The sequence below is a fragment of the Lagenorhynchus albirostris genome, chromosome 19 (assembly GCF_949774975.1).
Source record: "Lagenorhynchus albirostris chromosome 19, mLagAlb1.1, whole genome shotgun sequence".
Classification (NCBI taxonomy): domain Eukaryota; kingdom Metazoa; phylum Chordata; class Mammalia; order Artiodactyla; family Delphinidae; genus Lagenorhynchus; species Lagenorhynchus albirostris.
Window position 1 is genome coordinate 16,482,538 of NC_083113.1, and position 20,976 is coordinate 16,503,513.

A 20,976-nucleotide genomic window follows, 5' to 3' on the forward strand; every position below is an offset into this window, starting at 1 on the left:
CACCTCTGCTACATTTCTCATTTTCTCACTCTCTGAAAAATTTCCCCCACCTCTTTTCTCTCCTAAGATCTCAGAACTATCTCCTGGCTGATGTCCAGATTAATAATTTCACAAAGAAGGCGGGGAAAAAAGTAAGAATGAGAGAATTTTCTCTCATGCAATCAAATCAACCAACCTGTACATAAACTCCAATAATCTGTTTCCCCTGCTGATAAAATGCTTCTGTCCAAGGCCAATACCTTAACTGGATCCTGAAGACTATCTTCTCTGACATAACCTTTTCTTGCATATGCTTCTGCAATCCCCATCCTCTCTCCTTCACAAATAGTTTTCCTGCTCTCATGTTTTGGTCCTATCAGCACAAAAGACACTCCTTAAAATCTCCTTTAAAGTATGTACACACAAACAACTTCCTTGACTCTAGGACCCCCGGCAGCTACCAATCATTTCCTTGTCCTCTGTTTTACAAAATTTCACACTATCTACACATTGTCTCACCATCCACACATTGTCTCACTTCCTATTTTTTTGTGTGTTAAAATAGTTTGCCATAGAAAAATGTAAGCTTTTGAAAGTGGAAAAAACCCAATATAACAATCACTCAGCTTCAACAACTGTCAACTTATAGACACTCTTATTTATCCATTCACTTCTCACAGCCAATCCATAAATTAATTTGAAGCAAATTCCAGGCATCTTATTTCATCTGTAAATATTTCAGCATGAATCTCTAAGACAAGAACATTTTTGCAAAAGCATATTAATATAGTAATCAAACCTAAAGTTTACAGTAATTCTTTAAGATCAAATATCCAGTTAGTCTTCCTATTTCCCCAGTTGTCTAATTATAAATGTGTATTTTTCAGTTTGTTTGAATCAAGATCCATGTGAGGTCTGTAAATGAGACTGGTTGCTAGCTCTAAGTGTCTTTTAGTCTTTAAGATATGTAATTAAAGATAAAATATAGCCTGAGTTCAAAATAATCCTTCCAATTCATATTCAGGACTACAGGGTTTCTATTTAATGTTATCAATCTTACATCTGTATTTCCTTTCTCCTGTACTGACAGTCTCAGTTTTCAAAGACTCCAACTAAATTGCTCATTTATTTTATTCCACAGAACCTAACAATATCAGCACTGCTACCACTAGTATGAGTACTAAAAACATTATGGTGGGGTTTTTAGATAGTGTCTTTTCTTCTTAGGGTATATAACCAATGGATACACATTTAGATTGAATTGTTTCCTTTCTCTTTTGGTTTCAGGGGTTTTTCTAAAGTTAATTTTGTTTTATAATTGTGTAAGATGTTTATTATAGTTCCCAACTCAAATCTACAAAATAAAGTATAATGAAAGAAGTCCTCTTCATCCCATTATTTTCCCTCCCCTTGTATAAAGTAACAACTAAAAAACACTTTATTTTTTTCCTCTTTGATCTTTATTATTTCCTTCCTTCTGTTGACTTTAAGTTTTATTTGTTCTTCTTTTTCTATTCTTTTAGGTGGTAGGTTAGGTTGTTTATTTGAGATTTTTCTTGGTTTTTTTTTTTTTTTCTTGAGGAAGGCCTGTATCACTATGAACTTCCTTCTTAGGACTGCTTTTGCTTCATCCCATAGATTTTTGTATGGTTGTATCTTCATTGTCATTTGTCTTGAGGTATTTTTTGATTTCCTCTTTGAGTTTCTCATTGACCCATTGGTTTTTTTAGTAGCATGTTGTTTAGTCTCTGTCTAATAGGTGTTTGTTGTTGTTGTTTTTCATTTTTCTTTCTGTAGTTGATTTCTACTTTCATGACATTGTGGTCAGAAAAGATGCTTGAAATAAGTTATATTCTCTTAAATTTGTTGAGGCTTGTTTTGTGTCGTACTAGTGGTCTATCCTAGAGAATGTTCCATGCACCTTGAAAAGAATGTGTATTCTGGAGGCGGGGGTGGTTTGGATGTAGTGTTCTATATATATCAATTAAGTCCAACTGTTCTATTGTGTCGTTTGGGATCTCTGTTGTCTTATTCTAAAAAACACTTTAAAAATACAATATCCTTCCTGTTTTAGATAAATAACAACATGTTTTAGTATAATCACTGTTTGGCCTTAGTTCTATCATTTTGATTTATGATATACATAAACACTCGAACATGCACACATACATATCTTTTATCTATACAGTCTTTATATATACCATTTTACTTATTCTCTATTTTGAGGCATATCTTTTCATATTTAGTCAAGTTTACATTTTTGATTACAAAGCTTATTTTTATCCTGATAAATTTATATAATAACTGTTGTCCTCCTACTCTCTCTGCTATTACCTACTGGTTTCCTAATACGAGACATATTGAAAATAATTATTAACTTCTTATCCCTTCCCTGGGCTCTGATTTGAAATACTTACTTCCTCTGTTAATATCTATAAGGTAATTTACAAGCTTGTTGTACTTTTCATATACCCCTCACATTCTCACCCTACTTCTTAGATAATTATAACGATATATATCTACTATACCTAAGCAATAATACTATACTCTCTCCCTTAATACCACCACTTAGTATTACATATACAGGTTATTATATACTTAATGCTCAACCCAGTCCTTAGGTTGATGTCTCTCTATTTCTGTTTTCTGAAGTTCATTTTTGGCTTGATCCCTTGGGAAGGGTTTAGAGGAATAATACTCCTTGAGCTTCTGCATATATATATATAACAATTTGGCTAGGTAAAAAATTCTTAGCTCAAAATTTATGTCTTTGTATAACTTAAATAGAAAAATAGACGTTGTCTTCTGGAATAAATCTTTGCTGTAGAAAGGCCAGATGATAATCTGATTTTCCTTTCAAGTGACTTGGTCTTTTTGTCTGGATGCCAAAGTTATGATCTTCCTGGATACATGGTGTAATTTTTCAAAACATGGCTTCAGTCCTTTTGTTCTTAATTTTAGTTATCTTGAGTCATTTTTGGCAATTGTTTGTTCCATTAAACTCTTATTGGAACTCTTAATGAAGATGTTAGATTCTCACTGCCTATCTTCTATATCATTTTCTCTCTAATCCTTTTTCTCTCCTTCTTAATTTCTTTATTTTTTAGGAGTTAATTAATTAATTGATTTATTTTTGCTGTGTTGGGTCTTCATTTCTGCACGAGGGCTTCCTCTAGTTGTGGCAAGTGGGGGCCACTCTTCATCACGGTGCATGGGCCTCTCACTATCGTGGCCTCTCTTGTTATGGAGCACAGGCTCCAGACGTGCAGGCTCAGTAGTTGTGGCTCATGGGCCCAGTTGCTCCGTGGCATGTGGGATCCTCCCAGACCAGGACTCAAACCCGTGTCCCCTGCATTAGCAGGCAGATTCTCAACCACTGCGCCACCAGGGAAGCCCTTAATTTCTTCTTGATTTTGAAATTTTTTCTCCTTTCCATCTCCTGTTTCTCCCAAGGCATTATTGGTTGCACATTTTCATTTTTATTTCCCTTCTAGTTTGGTCTTCACCTCTGAAATGATTTTTTATTTTATTTCTAATTCTTTCCTGAGTCTGTCACCATCTTTAACTTTTTTTTCTCCAGTTGCCTCATATCTGAGTTTTTCTAATTCTGTTTTATTGTTCTTTCAGAGTGTCTATCATTTTCTGACATTTTTAGCTAGTTTTGAAACATTATGACTGTTTGTACATATGACGTGCTGGTGTGCCTCTCATTGTCTATAGGAATGTTGTTTTATCCTTTAATCCCTTTTATAGCAATTTTATGCAAGGTTAAACCAGAATCTTTTCCTATTGCTTTTATTTAAATTTTTAAAATTTAAATTAACATAGCAAAGCTTTCTTGTGTATAGTTCTATGAATTTTAATACATGTAGAGATTCATATAACCACAATAATTATACAGAATAGTTCGATCACCCCTAAAACTCCCTCAAGCTATCACTTTATACTCCCTCCCTCCCCTAGTCCCTAATCTCTGGCAAACACTGATCTGTTCTCCATCTTTACGATTTTTTTTCATTTCCAGATTGTTATATAAATGGAATCATACAGTATGTAATGTTTAGAGATTTTTTTCCTATTCAGCATAATGCTGTTGAGATCCATGCAAGTACCTTTATGTACTTAGAGCTCATTCCTTTTTACTGCTGAGTACTATTCCATTGTATGGATGTGTCATTCACATGCTGAAGGACATTTAGGCTGTTTTCAGTTTGGGGCAATTATGAACAGAGCTACTACAAATAACCCTGTATAGGCTTTTGTGTGAATGCAAGTTTCCATTTCTCTAGGGTAAATACTCAGGAGTAGGATTGCTGGGTTGTGTATGTGTAAATTCATAAGAAATTGCTAAACTCTTTTCCAAAGTTACTGTACCATTTTGCATCCCTTCCAGCAAAGTATGAAAGTCCCAGTTGCTCAGTATCCTCGCCAGTACCTAGTAATTGCAATATATTTTATTTTAGCCATTCTAATAGGTGTTTAGTTTCTCATCATGGTTTTAATATGCATTTTCCCAATGGCTAATGATGTTGAACATCTTTTCATGTGTTTATTTGCTATCCATATATCCTCTTTGATGAAGTGTCTGTTCAAGTCTTCTTCTTTGATTCATAGGCTATTTAGAGGTGTCTTGTTTCATTTCTAAGTGTTTGGAGGTTTGCCTCTTATCTTTGTTATTGATTTCTCATTTAATCCCGTTATGTCAAAGGACATAAGATGTATGGTTTCAATTCTTTTAAAGTTTGCTTTATGATCCAAGATATGTTCTATGCACACTTGAAAAGAGTGTGTATGCTAATATTGTTGGGTAAAGTATACTATATTCATTTGCATGATTGCATTATTTAGTTTTTCCATATACTTGCTGATTTTCTGTCTACTAGTTCTATCAATTACTTAGAAAGGCATGTTGGAGTCTATATAAAATTGTGGATTTAATTATTTCTCCTTTCAGTTCTGTCAGTTTTTATTTCATATATTTTGGAGCTCTCTTGTTAGGTATACACATTGAGAATTATTATGTCTTCTCAGTGAATTGACCCTTTTATCATTATGTAATGTCCCTCTTTATCCCTGGTGATTTTCTTTGCTCTCTAGTCTTTGTTTCCTGTTAATATTACCATTCCAGTTCTTTTTTATTAGTGTTTGCTTAATGTATCTTTTTCTATCCTTTTAATCTACCTATATTTGAAGTGAGTTTCTCAAAAATAGCACACACTTCAGTCATGAATTTTTGTCCATTTGGACATTCTCTGTCTTTTAATTGGTGTATTTAGTCCATTGGCATTTAATGTAATTATTGATGTGTTTGGATTCAGGTCTACTATTTTATTATTTGTCTTCTATGTGCAACCTGTTTTTCATTCCTCTGTTTCCAATTTTATGCCTTCATTTGTATTGACACTTATTTTGGCCCATCATCCTTTTCTTTTTAATGGTGGTAAAATATACATAACATAAAATTTACCATCTTAACCATTAAGTGTACAGTTCACTAGTGTTAAGTATATTCACATTGTTGTGCAACCAATCTTGAGAATTTTTTTTATCTTGCAAAACTGAAACTCTCACATTGTTGTGCAACCAATCTTGAGAAATTTTTTATCTTGCAAAACTGAAACTCTGTGCCCACTAAACAAAGTCTCTCTCCAAGTCTGTACTCTAGATACCTTAGAAAATTAAATCAGTTTGTCTTTTTGTTACTGGCTTATTTCACTTAGCATAATGTCCTCAAGCTTCATCCATGTTGTGGTATGTGTCAGTATTCCTTCCTTTTTAAGGCTGAATAATATTTCATTGTCTGTTTATACTACATTTTTGTTTATCCATTCATTTGTTGATGGACATCTTGGTTGCTCCCTCATGTTAGCTATTGTGAATAATGCTGCTATGAACATAGGTGTACAAATATCTGTTTGGGCCCCTCCTTTCAATTCTTTTGGGTATATGCCCAGAAATGGTATTGCTGGATAATATGGTAACTGAATACTTTTTAATATTCCATTTTAATTCTTACTCATTTTTAATTGAGATGGGTGTTATTCTACATTTAGGAGAAAAAATTGGACCAGGGTAGAGTTTATAGCTTTGTAGCATTGAAGGTCCCTCTTCGTGGTTTTCTATGAGTGCTCAAAACTGTAGTCTTAAACACTTCCTGAAATATGCCTCCTCTGCTCCCCTCCCCAACTTTTATCTAGACCACCTTCTTCCTTTGCCACTATCATCCCTGTCCTGTTGTTTAATTTGGATTCTACTACCAGAAATGTCTCCTGAGTAGTAGATGTTGTCCTGAAAGGCATCTGTAGTTTGGATTCTAGAGTTTAAGAGGCCCAGACTTTAGCTGTGCTGTATTTACCTTTCACATACCTGCCTATAGAAGGATGACTTCCAGTTTCAGCTGCTGCTGTACTTTCTAGTGAGTAAATTTATGATTTGAGGGTTCTCTTCTTCTCAGAGCTGTCAGATATTCCCTTGCTTTTATTTCTACTTCATCCCATAAAAACTGCAGACACCAAAAGGATCTTAGGGCTGTCAGTTTATTCCCAGTTAATCTTCTTATAGGGTTTGAGGGGGTGACTTGTCACTTAGCTTTGATGTAGATGTTACCTGTGGATTTGTATTTTGCTCTTTTAGTTTCTCTCTTATTTGGTTTGTTTGTTTTGTTTGGTGGGAGATGGGGAGGATTCAGGAAAGCAAAAACATTACATATTCACAGCCACCATTTTCCCAGAATTCTCTTCCACTTTTTTTAAAGCCATTTCAATCAGGAATGATTTTTGTTTCATAACTCCACTGAAAAAACACTCTTTCTAAGACCACCAAAACCCTCCCTTTTGTTAACTCTAGTGGTCAGTTACTGTTCTTCCAGTAATGTGTGACAGTTTATCTACTGGTACATCCATACTTACCTTGGTCATTTTCTACTTTGCTCACCAGTCTTTCTCATTCTTCTTTTAGATACCATCTAAGGTAATCAACCATCTCAGTTTGCCTGGGATTGTCCTGGTTTTAGCACTGAAAAGTCCCACATTCTGGAAAACTCCATAATTGGGAAAACCAGGACCATCCTCCTTTCCTGACTTCTAAGTGGAAGAATGGCTCAGAGAACAGTCTTTGATACTCTTCTCCTCTCAATATTTCACTCATTTATCAAGTGATCTCTTTCAGTCTTATTGCTTAATAAATTATCCATCTGCTGGTGATTCCCAGCTCTACCCTCTCCACTCTGCCAGAAGCTCACATAGCCAGCTACTATTGATCCTTCTGGCTTAACCTTAAAAATAAATCCTGAATCTAATCATTTTCTCAACATTTCTACTGTTAACATCATAAGCATCAGCAAATTTTCTCTTTAAGGGCCAGAGAGTAAATATTTTAGGCCTGCAAGCCACAGTCCCCATTGCAACTACTCAACTTGGCCACTGTAGTGCAAAAATAGCCAAAGACAACACATAAGTGAAAAGGTGTGGCTATGTTCTGATAAAACTTTATTTACAAAAAATAGGCAGCTGGCTCACAGGCCATACATAGTTTGCTGACCCCTAGTCTAACCTATCATCATCTTATGTGTGAATTACTAACACAGCATCCCAATTAGTCACCTTATTCCTCTCCTTTTAGCTTCATTAGTCAGAAAGTATTTTTTGTTAAGAAATACATACAAATGAGAGTGTTTTGTGCATTTGTATATACACATATTTAAAAGGTACAAAGAATAATGAAATGAATACTATGTATCCATTACTAAGCTTAAAAAATAAAACATTACAAATATTATTGATGCTTCTTGAATATCCCTCCCAAAGCAAATTGTTCTCGCTTTCCTGTACCCTACAGGTAACCACTATTTCGAAATTTGTATTTCTCATTCTCTTTCCTTTTATTATTGTTTTACTATATATATGTGAATTCTTATTTAAGATACTGTGCAGTATGACAACATTTGAACACTATATATAAATAGCCTCATACTTCTGGTATTCTGTGACTGTTTTTATGATTAACCTGATATATTAGCTATAATTCATTCATTTCATGGCAGTATGGTTTTATTTAGCATACAATAGAAACAGGATGATTTACTGATCTATTCTGATGCTGAGAGACATTTAGATTGTTTCTAGTATTTTGCAAACACTGCGGGTACTGACATTCTTCCTCATCTCTCCCACTGCAACCTCTGCTTTTAGCAGTATGGTACACTTTATCTATCATGAAAAGTAGTCTTATGTTGCAAAACTGCTAAATGCTGGATATATCAAAATAAAGCTATCTTTAAACTTGCCACTGAGCGCTCAAGAAAGTAAAGGAAATTCCTAAAAGCAAAAACAATATAAACATACTAAACACAGAAAAGAAAACTGAAACTGGAGTGGCAAAGCAAACCCGAGAACTGAAACCACCTTGCTGTGGGGCATCCCAACAGAAACCAAGAGCTTTTGTGGATTGATGTCCATGTGAAGGAACAAGGTTAAGTCTCAAACTACGCAAAGTGAAGAACGAAACCTGAGACTACAGCATAAAACGCAGGTCTTCAAAGAAGCCACACCCAGAGTTAAAGGGTGGGCTAGGAAAAAGTCTCCTGCCAGTTAAGGGACTAACAGGTAAATCTGCTCTCCTCCGCTGTGGTTCTAGATTTCACCACCACTACCACCATCAAAAAAAAAAAAAGAGAGAGCTTCCCTGGTGGCGCAGCGGTTGAGAGTCCGCCTGCCGATGCAGGGGACACGGGTTCGTGCCCCGGTCTGGGAAGATCCCACATGCCGCGGAGCGGCTGAGCCCATAAGCCATGGCCGCTGAGCCTGCGCGTCCGGAGCCTGTGCTCCGGAACGGGAGAGGCCACAGCGGTGAGAAGCCCGCGTACCGCAAAAGAAGAAAAAAAGAGTCTCACCTGAGAATTAATCATTAACATCCATCCTCACATAAGATTGGAGTTCAAATTTACACTACCTGTCATGGACACCTCAAGCTGAGAAATTAATTAAAGAATAGACCTGGTCTCTGGTATAAACGAGTAAATAATCTCCTAGAGTAATGCTTTGAACCCAGATCCTTCAAGATTCCCACTTTTCAAACTGAGGCGCGTAGGAAGTCACAATCAAAAGTAAGACTAGGGCGGGATTCCCTGGTGGCGCAGCGGTTGAGAGTCCGCCTGCCGATGCAGGGGACACTGGTTTGTGCCCTGGTCCGGGAAGATCCCACATGGCGCGGAGCGGCTGGGCCCGTGAGCCATGGCCGCTGAGCCTGCGCGTCTCGAGCCTGTGCTCCGCAACGGGAGAGGCCACAACAGTGAGTGGCCCGCGTACCACAAAAAAAAAAAAAAAAAAGAATATAACAAGTGTTGTCAAGGATGTAGAGAAAAGGGAGCCCTTGTCATTACTGATGGGAATGTAAATTGATGCAGCCACTATGGAAAACATATGGCGGTTCCTCAAAAAATTAAAAATATAACTACATATGATCCAACAATTCTTCTTCTGGGTATTTTTCCAAGGAAAACGAAAACACTAATTTGAAAAGATATATGTACCCCCACAGTCACCGCAGCATTAACCAAGACATGGAAACAGCCTAAGTGTTCATCAATGGATGAATGGATAAAGAAAATGTGTGTGTGTGTGTATGTATACACAAAATTAAACAGACAATTACCATACGATCCAGCAATTTCACTTCTGTGTACATACCCAAACAATTGAAAGCAGGGACTCAAACAGGTATTTGTACACCCATGTTCCTAGAAGTATTATTCCCAATAGCCAAAAGATGGAAGCAACCCAAATGTCTGCTGATGGATGAATCGATAAACAAAACGTGGTAAATACATACAACAGAATTCAGCCTTAAAAAGGAAATTCTGACACATACCAGAACATGGATGAAACTTGAGGACATGGTACTAAGTGAAATAAGCCATACACAAAAAGACAAACATTGTATGATTCAACTCATATGAGATATCTAGAATAGTGAAATTCATAAAGACAGAAAGTAGAATGGTGGTTGCCAGGCCCTGGTGGGGAAGAGGAATTGGAATTATTATTTAATGAGTACATAGTTTCATTCTGGGAAGATGAAAAAGTTGTGGAAATGAATACAGTGATGGTTGCAAGAGAATGTGAATGTACTTAATGCCACTGAATTTACACTCAAAAAAGGTGAAAATGGAATACATTTGTTATTCATTGTTTTAACACAATTTTAAGTAAGTAAATAAATAACTCCTGAAAATTAATTAATTATTAAGAAAATAAACCTAAACAATCTAGTGGAAAAGATGGCAAAATTTTACATAAAAAGAAAGTATATTTATACTTTTATTTATATATTTATAAATAAAAGTATAAATTTATATAAAATTTATATAAATAAAATTAAAAAGTCAGCTTCCCTGGATCATGCATTTCTGTGCTAGAATATCAGGAGCTTTAAAGGGTTTAAACTTTTTTGGCCCAGGAATCTCATATCTGATCATCAAATATGAAAATATCCATCTAAATAAAGATGCATCAGAGTAGTAATTTTAAATAGAAGAAACTGTGAAAAGCAACATATATTTAATAGTATTTAAACGTATGATATCTGGGTCTTGCTTTAAAATACTTCAAGGGTGGGGGATGCAGAGGTCAATGAGGATAGATGAAATAAGATTGAAAACATGTTAATAACTGCTGAAGCTCGGGCACGAATTCATGGGACGTCCATTCCTCTGTCCGTAATAAAGTAAAAAAGAAAAAAATTTAAACACATTTGTAATGTTCTGTGAAAAAAAATGAAATCATCTCTATCTTACAATTAGAACATTATTTTAAGTCAATAAATGTTGATTAAAAGTAAATGAATATCTTTTAATGCATGGAATTGCTGCATCAAAGCAAAACTAGTCAGAGGGGGCTTCCCTGGTGGCGCAGTGGTTGAGAGTCTGCCTGCCGATGCAGGGAACATGGGTTCGTGCCCTGGTCCGGGAAGATCCCACGTGCCGTGGAGCGGCTGGGCCAGTGAGCCATGGCCACTGGGCCTGCGCATCTGGAGCCTGTGTTCCGCAACGGGAGAGGCCACAACAGTGAGAGGCCCGCCTACCGCAAAAAAAAAAAAACTAGTCAGAGGGAAAAAAATTCAAAGATCAGTAGGAAAAATGAACAGTAGGGCTTAAAAATGCATTTCAGAAGATTTTTTTCAAAAACACATGAGTTTAAAAAAGGGAAAGAAGTGGATCTAAGTTATATGATATAAAATGGCTCTTAAAGAAAAAGGGCTTTAAAATTGGAGGGAATTATGACAGATGAATAGCACAGAGAGCACAGGTGGGGGTAAAAGGGAAGGACTTTACATTTTTCCACGTGTTTTAGGGCTTTTCTTCACAACCCTTGGATAGGCCTTCAAGGAAGAGATTCCTCAATCTATACTTTTAAGGTGCTGCCTCCCTCACCAGCTGGGTTCTTTTTTTTAATATTTATTTATTTATTTTGGCTGTGCCGGGTCTTAGTTGCACCATGTAGGATCTTCTTGGTGGTATGCAGGATCTTTAGTTGCAGCATGCAAGATTTTTAGTTGCAGCATGCAGACTTCTTAGCTGCAGCATGCATGTGGGATCTAACTCCCCAACCAGGGATCGAACCTGGGCCCCATGCATTGGGAGAGCGGAGTCTTACCCACTGGACCACCAAGGAAGTCCCACCAGCTGGGTTCCTAACTGCAGTGCCTTTCCCTACCTATTCAATCTAATCACCTGGGCACCATCCTCCCACCATGTTCCTTGAAACCATCCAGGGCTCCTTCCCTTCCTCTAATAAGAAAATCACATCAAGCTTAGGAATAGAGAGTCCTGTTTGTAAGAAAAAATAAGAAGACATAATCATGCTGTTCCTGAATTCAAACCCAGTCCTTAAGAAAACAGGCAACAACATGAAGGACAAGAGGAATGTGTAAAGCAAGGAGAAGATAAAGGTACCACAAAGTGCTGCTCATCTCCGAATCTACAATGTACAAAATAATTCCCAAGGAAATAGGTAGAAACCCACCCAGACAATTGAAAATACACCCAAAATTCACAAGTTATTTGGGAATAGAAATCCTTACCTAGGACTTCCCTGGTGGCACAGTGGTTGAGAATCCACTTGCCAATGTAGGGGACACGGGTTCGATCCCTGGTCCGGGAAGATCCCACATGCCGCGGGACAACTAAGCCCGTGCATCATAAATACTGAGCCTGTGCTCTAGAGCCCGTGCGCCACAACTACTGAGCCTGCGTGCCACAGCTACTGAAGCCCGCGCACCTAGAGCCCATGCTCCGCAACAAGGGAAGCCACCGCAATGAGAAGCCCGTGCACCACAACGAAGAGTAGCCCCTGCTCACCACTAGAGAGAGCCCACAACACAGCAACGAAGACCCAGGGCAGCCAAAAGTAAATTAAATTAAACTAATAAATAAATAAAAGAAATCCTTACCTAGTAAGACCAGGTTGCTGTAATTCTCCATCATTACATCTCTATATAAATCCCTCTGCGTAGAGTCCAGGCATTCCCACTCCTCCTGAGAGAAGTCTACAGCCACATCCCTGAACATCACCAACCCCTAAAATGACAAAACCACGTAGTACTGTTAAAATTAAAGGAAATGTCTTTCAGATCAAAGAAGAGATGGAAAAGGACACTGAGGGATGGAGAAAATACACTGAGCAAATGGGTTAAGCCAAAGATAGGGTAGAGTAAAAAAATTAGTGTAATTAGAACAAAATGCCTCCATCTTCTTGAATATTCCTATTGCTGTAGACACACCTCCTTCATACAGTGAGGCATTCCCATTATCCCACGGCTAGGGCTAGGAATGAACAAAACACACATTTATTTACAGTTTCCCAAATAATGAAATAGAGTAGAAAAACACACAGTAACCTGTAGGCCTGGAAAATTACTATTTATTTTAATGATCATCCCTGACTTACCAATATTTTTATTGTGGAAACTTTCAAACATACAGAAAGTTGAAAGAATTGTATAGTGAACATCTGACATGCTAATTACTACTTACAATAAACTCTTAAATATGAGCTCCTCCTTTCCCTTTTTTTCTTCTTACTTCTTAAAGGAAAAAGTCAGAATCTTTCTAAAATATTTACCAAACAAGCAAAACCTCTGTTGCACATAATAGGACTTTGATCTAATTAAAGTGTACACCAAATACTAAGAATCATCATTTTCAGAAAGTATCATAAGTATTTTTCCTTATAATGCAAGTTCTTTAATAAACTCTTTTTAACTGGATATATCTTTCATCTTAGGAAGGCAAGGCATAACCATTCCATTATTTTGGATATTGAGATCGAACAAGATCTCTAAGTTCCTTTACAGCTTTGAAAGTCTAAAATTCTCAAAAACTTATGCATCTGGCTAGTCTTACTTGTTAAAAAGTTCAAAACTATAGAAAAGCTAACAGTATATTGTTTAGGGATAAATAGTAAAACAATTGTGAAAAGCAAGAGAATGATGACTACAAAATTTTCTTTACAGGTTACATGTTGAGAGGGAGGGCAGTGTACAAAAGGGTCTTCAATAGGCCTTCCTATTCTATGTGTTAAGTACATGAGTGTTCTATTATTCTTTTGTAGTAAGAAATACTTCATATTTTTTTAAAGGGGAACTCAAAAATTAACGAAAAATAAACAGGCCTGTAAAGATGAGTTATCCCATTCAACAATCATTTCAACTTCATTAAACCACAATTCTGAATCTGAAAAAAAAAAAAAACCACAATTCTGATATGGGAGGCCCAGTGGAATGTATTTAGGCTCCATCATAGAGCATTGCACACAAATGGGAACACTGTTAGAAAAGAATGGGATGCTAGAATAGAAAAAAGAGTGCACACATTTATGGTCAATTAATCTGTGACACAGGAGGCAAGAATATACGATGGAGAAAAGACAGTCTCTTCAATAAATGGTGATGGGAAAACTGGACAGCTCCATGTAAAAGAATGAATTTACAACATTCTCCTATACTATTTACAAATATAAACTCAAAATGGATTAAGACCTAAATGTAAGACCAAAAACAATAAAACTCCTAGAGGAAAACATAGGCAGAATGCTCTTTGACATAAATCACAGCAGTATTTTTTTGGATCTGTCTCCTAAAGCAAAGGAAATAAAAGCAAAAATAAACAAATGTGACCTAATTAAATTTAAAAGCTTTTGCACAGCAAAGGAAACCATCAACAAAACGAAAAGACAACCTACAGAATGGGAGAAAATATTTGCAAATGATATGAGGAATAAGGAGTAAATATCCAAAATATATAGACAGCTCATAGAACTCAACGTTTAAAAAAAAAAGCCGATTAAAAAATGATCAGAAGAACTGAATAGACGTTTATCCAAAGACGTGAAGATGACCAACAGGCACATGAAAAGATGCTCAACATCGGCTAACCATAGGGGAAATGCAAATCAAAACCACAATGAGATACAAAATGGCTAAGTCTTAAATATAAGACGGGACACCATAAAACTCCTAGAAGAGAACACAGGCAAAACATTCTCTGACATAAATTGTACCAATGTTTTCTTAGGTCAATCTCCCAAGGCAATAAAAATAAAACCAAAAATAAATAAATGGGACCTAATCAAACTTACAAGTTTTTGTACGGTAAAGGAAACCACAAACTAAATGATAAAACCAGCGTACAGACTGTGAGAAAATATTTGCAAATGATGCAACCAACAAGGGCTTAATTTCCAAAATACACAAACAGTTCACACAACTCAACAACAACAACAACAAAAACCCAGTCAAAAAATGGACAGAAGACCTAAATAGACATTTTTCCAAAGAAGACATACAGATGGCCAACAGGCACATGAAAAGATGCTCAACATTGCTAATTATTAGAGAAATGCAAATCAAAACTACAATGAGGAATCACCTCACACCATAATTTTAAAAATCTACAAATAACAAATGCTGGAAAGGGTGTGGAGAAAAGGGAACCCTCCTACATTGTTGGTGGGAATGTAAACTGGTGCAGCCACTATGGAAAACAGTATGGAGGTTCCTCAAAAAACTAAAAATAGAATGGCCATAGGATCCAGCAGTCCCACTCCTGGGCATATATCTGGAAAAGATGAAAACTCTAATTCGAAAATATACATGTACCCCAGTGTTCATAGCAACACAATTATATACATATATACACATACTTCATCTTCTTTATCCATTCATCTGTCGTGGACACACACACACACACACAATGGAATACTATTCAGCCATAAAAAAGAGTGAAATCTTACCATTTGCAACAACATGGATGAACTTGGAGGGTATTATGCTAAGTGAAATAAGTTGGACAGAGAAAGACAAATACTGTAGGATATCACTCATATGTGGAATCTAAAAAATACAACAAACTAGTGAATATAATTTTTAAAAAAAGCAGCAGACTTACAGATATACAGAACAAATTAGTGGTTATCAGTGGGGGAGAGGGAAGGGAGGAAGGATAATATAGGGGTAGGGGATTAAGAGGTACAAACTATTATGTGTAAAATAAGCTACAAGGCTATATTGTACAACACAGGAAATATAGCCAATATTAATAACTATAAATGGAGTATAACCTTTAAAAATTGTGAATCATGTTGTACACCTGTAACTTATATTGTACATCAACTATACTTCAATAAAGAAAAAAAAAGAAAAGCGTGGGATACTAAGGGACAAGACCCTGCTGCTGGGTGCCATCACTCTCTCCCTGACAGAATGGGAGGACCTGAGATGGGTTCATAGATGAAGCTCAGTTAGGCAAGGAAGTTTCTAGATAAAGAGATGTTGGGACTTCCCTCGTGGAGCAGTGGTTAAGAATCCGCCTGCCAAAGCCGGGGACACGGCTTTGAGCCCTCGTCCGGGAAGATCCCACGTGCCACAGAGCGACTAAGCCCGTGCACGACAACTACTGAGCCTGTGCTCTAGAGCCTGCGAGCCACAACTGCTGAGCCCGCGTGCCACAACTACTGAAGCCTACGTGCCTAGAGCCTGTGCTCCGTAACAAGAGAAGCCACTGCAATGAGAAGCCCGCACACCGCAACGAAGAGTAGCCTCCGCTCGCCGCAACTAGAGAAAGCCCGTGCACAGCAACGAAGACCCAGCACAGCCTAAATAAATAAATAAATTTAAATGCTTTATTTAAAAAAATGAGATTTCACCTCACACACCTATTAGAATGGCTACTGTTAAAAAAACAAAAAATGTTGGTGAGGATGTGGAGAAAAGGGAGCCCTTGTGCATCATTGATGAGAATGTAAATTGGCACAGCCATTATGGAAAACAGTATGGAGGTTCCTCAAAAAAAATTTTTTTTTAAATTACCATATGATCAAGCAATTCCACTTCTGGGTATTTATTTGAAGAAAACAGAAACACTAACTTGAAAAAATACATGCATCCACATGTTCATAGCAGCATTACTTAGAATAGCCAAGATATGGAAGCAACCTAAGTGTCCATCAGTGAATCAACAGATAAAGAAATTGTGATATATATATATACATATATATACACACACACACAATGGAATGTTATTCAGCCATAAAAAAGAATGAAATTTCGCCATTTGCAACAACATGGATGGACCTTGAGGGCATTACATTAAGTGAAACAAGAGAAAGACAAATACCATATGATCTCACTTATATGTGGAATCTAAAAACAAAACAAAAAACCAAATTCATAGATGCAGAGACTAGACTGGTGGTTGCCAGAGATGGGGGGGAAGCAAAAATGGGTGAAACTGGTCAGAAAGTACAAACTTCCAGTTATAAAGTAAGTCCTGGGGATGTAATGTACAACATGGTGACTATAGTTAATAGTATTATATTATATATTGAAAGTTGCTAAGAGATTAGATATTAAAAGTTCCCATCACAAGAAAAACGTTTGTAACTATCTGCAGTGATGGATGTTAACTAGACTTTTTGAGGTGATCATTTCATAATATATACATATATTGAATCATTATGTTTTACACCTGAAACTAATATGTTTTACATCAATTATATCTCAGTTAAAAAAATGGTAATAAGAGCTATGAAAAAATAAAACAGTATAAGGGAGATAGGAAGTGCACTTGTTGAGATGCTATTTTATGTAGGGTGGTCAAAGAAGGGTTCTCCAATTTGGTGACAGGTGAGCAAAGTCTTGAAGAAGTGAAAGAGTAATGATGCAGATATCAGGAGCAAGAAAATGCCAGGCAGGGGAATCAGCAAGTTCAAAAGCAGAGGGGGCAGAATTAAGTTACCTAAAAATATATAGAAAATCAAGTCAGAGAGGCAGCCGAGAGCCAGATTACATTGGGCTGTGTAAGCCATTGTAGAAACTTTGGTTTTTACTCTGAGTGAGATGGGCAGCCACGGAAAGTTTTAAGCCAGGTAGTGATGACTTACATTTTGGAAGAATCACCCTGGCCGCTGTGTTAAGAAGGAATGTTAGGCAGGCAATGAAAGAAGTAGGGGGATCAGTTAATAGGCTGTTGCAACATCAAAGGAGAGATGCCTGTGGCCTAGATGAGGACCAGCTGAACTTGTACATGCAAGGCTTTCAAGTTCCGAGTCGCCCTCACTCAGCTGGGCACAGGCCTATCACCTTTCTCTCCACTATGTGGAACTGCCCCCCTTGCTCCCAAGAATAAATTAAGTCTAGCTAGAATTCCAAACTGTGGATGTTTGATAATCTAATTAAATGCTACGTGAAGTTTAAAATGTCCAGCATTGCCTAAGCAATTTGATACATGCTGTCCACCTACAATGTTTTGATCATCTTATATCCCCTCTTTGCCCCTTCATGGCCACCCCCACCAGGGCACTACGGGGGCACAGGCCTCTGGAGAAGAAAAAAGTTTTTGTCATTTCAGAAGAAGGAAGTATTCATGGATGTGGTCAAATCCATGAGTGGCTGTGGAGGACAAATGGATAAATCCTGTCCAGAGGAACTTCTTCAAGGATGTGATAATAGAGAAGTAAGGAAACATAGTTCTACTAATTGAGAAGTTTCCCCTATTATTCATAATCTTCCCTTTAAGACATCTATTTTCCTTCATGTGTATCTCCAGGGAGCTTCTGAAGAGCTTGACTCTAGCTAAGAATTGGTTTGGTATTTACTGAGCTTCAACTGACAGCTCTAAAGCTTCTTCATTTTGAGGACCTCACATTCCTTTGGCCCTTTTACAAATAACTTCTGTTCCTAAAAAAATAGGGAGGAGATTTAACTATACAATTTCTTGAGTACTTTCTATTTATTTTATTTTTAAATTTTATTTATTTATTTTTGGCCGTGTGGGGTCTTCGTTGCTGTGCGCAGGCTTTCTCTAGTTGCAGCGAGTGGGGGCTACTCTTCGTTGCGGTGCGCAGCCTTCTCACTGCGTTGGCTTCTCTTGTTGCGGAGCACGGGCTCTAGGCATGCGGGCTTCAGTAGTTGTGGCTTGCAGGCTCTAGAGTGCAGGCTCAGTAGTTGTGGCACATGGACTTAGTTGCTCCGCGGCATGTGGGATCTTCCCAGACCAGGGCTCGAACCCGTGTCCCCTGCATTGGCAGGCAGATTCTTAACCACTGTGCCACCAGGGAAGCCCTTCTATTTATTTTAAATTGCTTAATGTTAGTCATAATAATGAAAATGGATATGTTCTATCTCAAACATATTTTTACTTAGCTGCATAAAATGCCACCTTATATTGGGATTTACTTAAAATTTCCCTATTTGTGAAAAGTAATTTTGGATTTTATTATCTCAAAGGTTGTCCCAAAGTGTTGTAGTCTCTGCTTTTAGATCTATCCGTGGTTCTACCATTTTTGTAACCCTTAGTGAATTTCATTCCAGTCCTCCTTCCCTTTAGATATCTGGTGATGGAGTCCATGGATTCCAGATTGAGAACTCCAACGAGGACCATTTGAGAATTTAATTCAAAATAGACCTGGAAACTGGTCCAAGTATTTACTCACAAATTACCTGGCAAATCCCTTGTCCTATTGGTATAGAACTCTTTGATCAAGCCCCCATGTCATTCCTACTCCAAAAATATTGGCAAAGTGAAAGATCTTATCACCTGTTTGGACTGAGACTAACCAAAACCAACCCATAAGCTGCATGGCTTTTGCTTGGTGTGTGGTATGGTGTGTGCCACATATGCACTCATCTTATTTTCAACAATTCAGTTGTTATGATGAAGCCTCTGTATTTGCCTCACTAGGCCAGCAGAGATCTTAGAGGAGATATGGCACACAGGAGAAACTGCCGAATTAATACTAAGACGGAGGGGACATATAGGAAACTGGGTCTCTGGGTCTAACCCCAAGGCCTCCATTATGTATCCAAATGGGAAGTACTAAGGACAAGGTCTCTTGAATGGGCTTTTGGTAGTCAGGAATTGTCAGAAGAGGAAAAAATGTATATACCTTGAAAAACAAAGATTTCAGGGAAGAAAGAAAAAATCCCAAAGCACTTTGATCTTGACTTTTGGATGTTCAGAAACCATTCTTTCCTCTTAGTGAGGTAACTGAGGAAAAAAGAAGAAACTGATGAGACACTTAGCTTTTCTTGGGATCCCACACTTTCTCCAGCTTTTCTTGGCATCCCACACTTTCTCCAGCCCCTCTCCACCCACACACACATACAGAGGAAGGTCAGGGAAGACTGAAGAATCCAGCCCAATGCAGTTACAGGAAAAGAGCTACAATCTATCATGGGCTCACAAATGACTCCTAGGTATGGAGTGGTGAAGCCACACTTGCACCATCACAACCCACTCACCATGGCACACATAGTGCTATACAAGGTCACCTGGTTACATATAATCCCACATACATACCTAAGGGACACACAAGGTCTCTATCGCACAGCCACAGGACTCCCCGCACCCACACACTAAGGTCATATTAGTTGCACCTGCACAGTCACAGGCGCCTGACACCACAGTCTCAGACCTCCAAATCCTAGGCACACGGTGTTGCACACATTCAAACAATCACACACCCATTACCGGTACACACAGTTCCAAATGCACAGTCACCTGCCCTCTACATCCCCCACAATGGCGCACAATGTAGTAACAATCACATACCCTTTCTGGGAACACGTACAGTCACAAGCACCCCACTCCATCACCCAGAGTGATCACCACATACTGTCTCCATCACACACTGCGAAGACACACTGTAACAATTACACACACACACACACACACACACACACGATCTCCTCTCTTCTGCTCGCTCCGGACACGAAAGGCCGGGGGCCCAACTCCTCACCCTAGTCCTTCCCTAGTTCCGGTCTGGTCCAAAGTAGCTAAGTTGCACCGGGTTCCAAACGCCCCTCAGCAGCTAACTCCGCGGAGCCAACGGCCCCACCACTGTGCAAAACTCAGCAGCGAAATACCGCGGGACATAGCGTGGGCCTGCGGATTTCTCTGGGAAATGTAGTCCAGAGGCTGAAAACGGGCCCCCGATTCCTCTCAGCGCGGAAGCTAGGTTTGCGCTCATCCACCGCCTCTCTGCACCAATCAGAACCGCAAGCCCCGGACGCCAAGCAGTTCGCAGATGGAGCCGGCATACCTGCTGGAGTTGCCAGTCCTACCCATCTCTGTCAGCTCAGTTATCGCCCGTAAGCAAAAGGCGAGACCGCAAATTCTCCTCTTAAGCAGCTCCGAGTCGCAGAGCCTCTGGGAAACGTAGTTCACGCCAGAAAAGCAGCCAATCGGCCAGGGTGCAAGCGAACTGATTCTTTTCAGCTGGTCCTGACCCCCGTGACCCAACCCGCCGGGCCCGGGAGATTTCTGGAGGTTCTAGTTCGCCCTCGGAATGCAGAGGGGATGACACACTTTTCATCTTTGTCCGTCGGGTGAGTCCAGGCCTCGGTCCGCGCAGCGCTCAGGGTAAGAGTGAAGGTGGGACCTAATCTTCTCTTTCTGGACTGTATTGAAGAGGCGACAGAGAAGAAATCACGATCTTGAAGAGT

The 20,976-nt window shown here is 38.4% G+C and overlaps 1 long non-coding RNA gene and 1 pseudogene across 1 annotated transcript; both read right to left on the reverse strand.

Moving 5' to 3' along the window:
• The window catches only part of LOC132510277 (zinc finger protein 565-like), a 34,708-nt pseudogene extending 21,925 nt beyond the window's left edge, over nt 1-12,783 (reverse strand).
• A 5,520-nt stretch (nt 12,784-18,303) lies between these two features.
• On the reverse strand, nt 18,304-20,364 carry LOC132510393 (uncharacterized). Its single transcript, XR_009537296.1, has 3 exons — nt 20,271-20,364; nt 19,419-19,519; nt 18,304-18,548 (listed from the first exon to the last, which is right to left on the reverse strand). It is a non-coding gene; the product is annotated as an uncharacterized LOC132510393 (long non-coding RNA).
• Nucleotides 20,365-20,976: the final 612 nt, after the last annotated feature.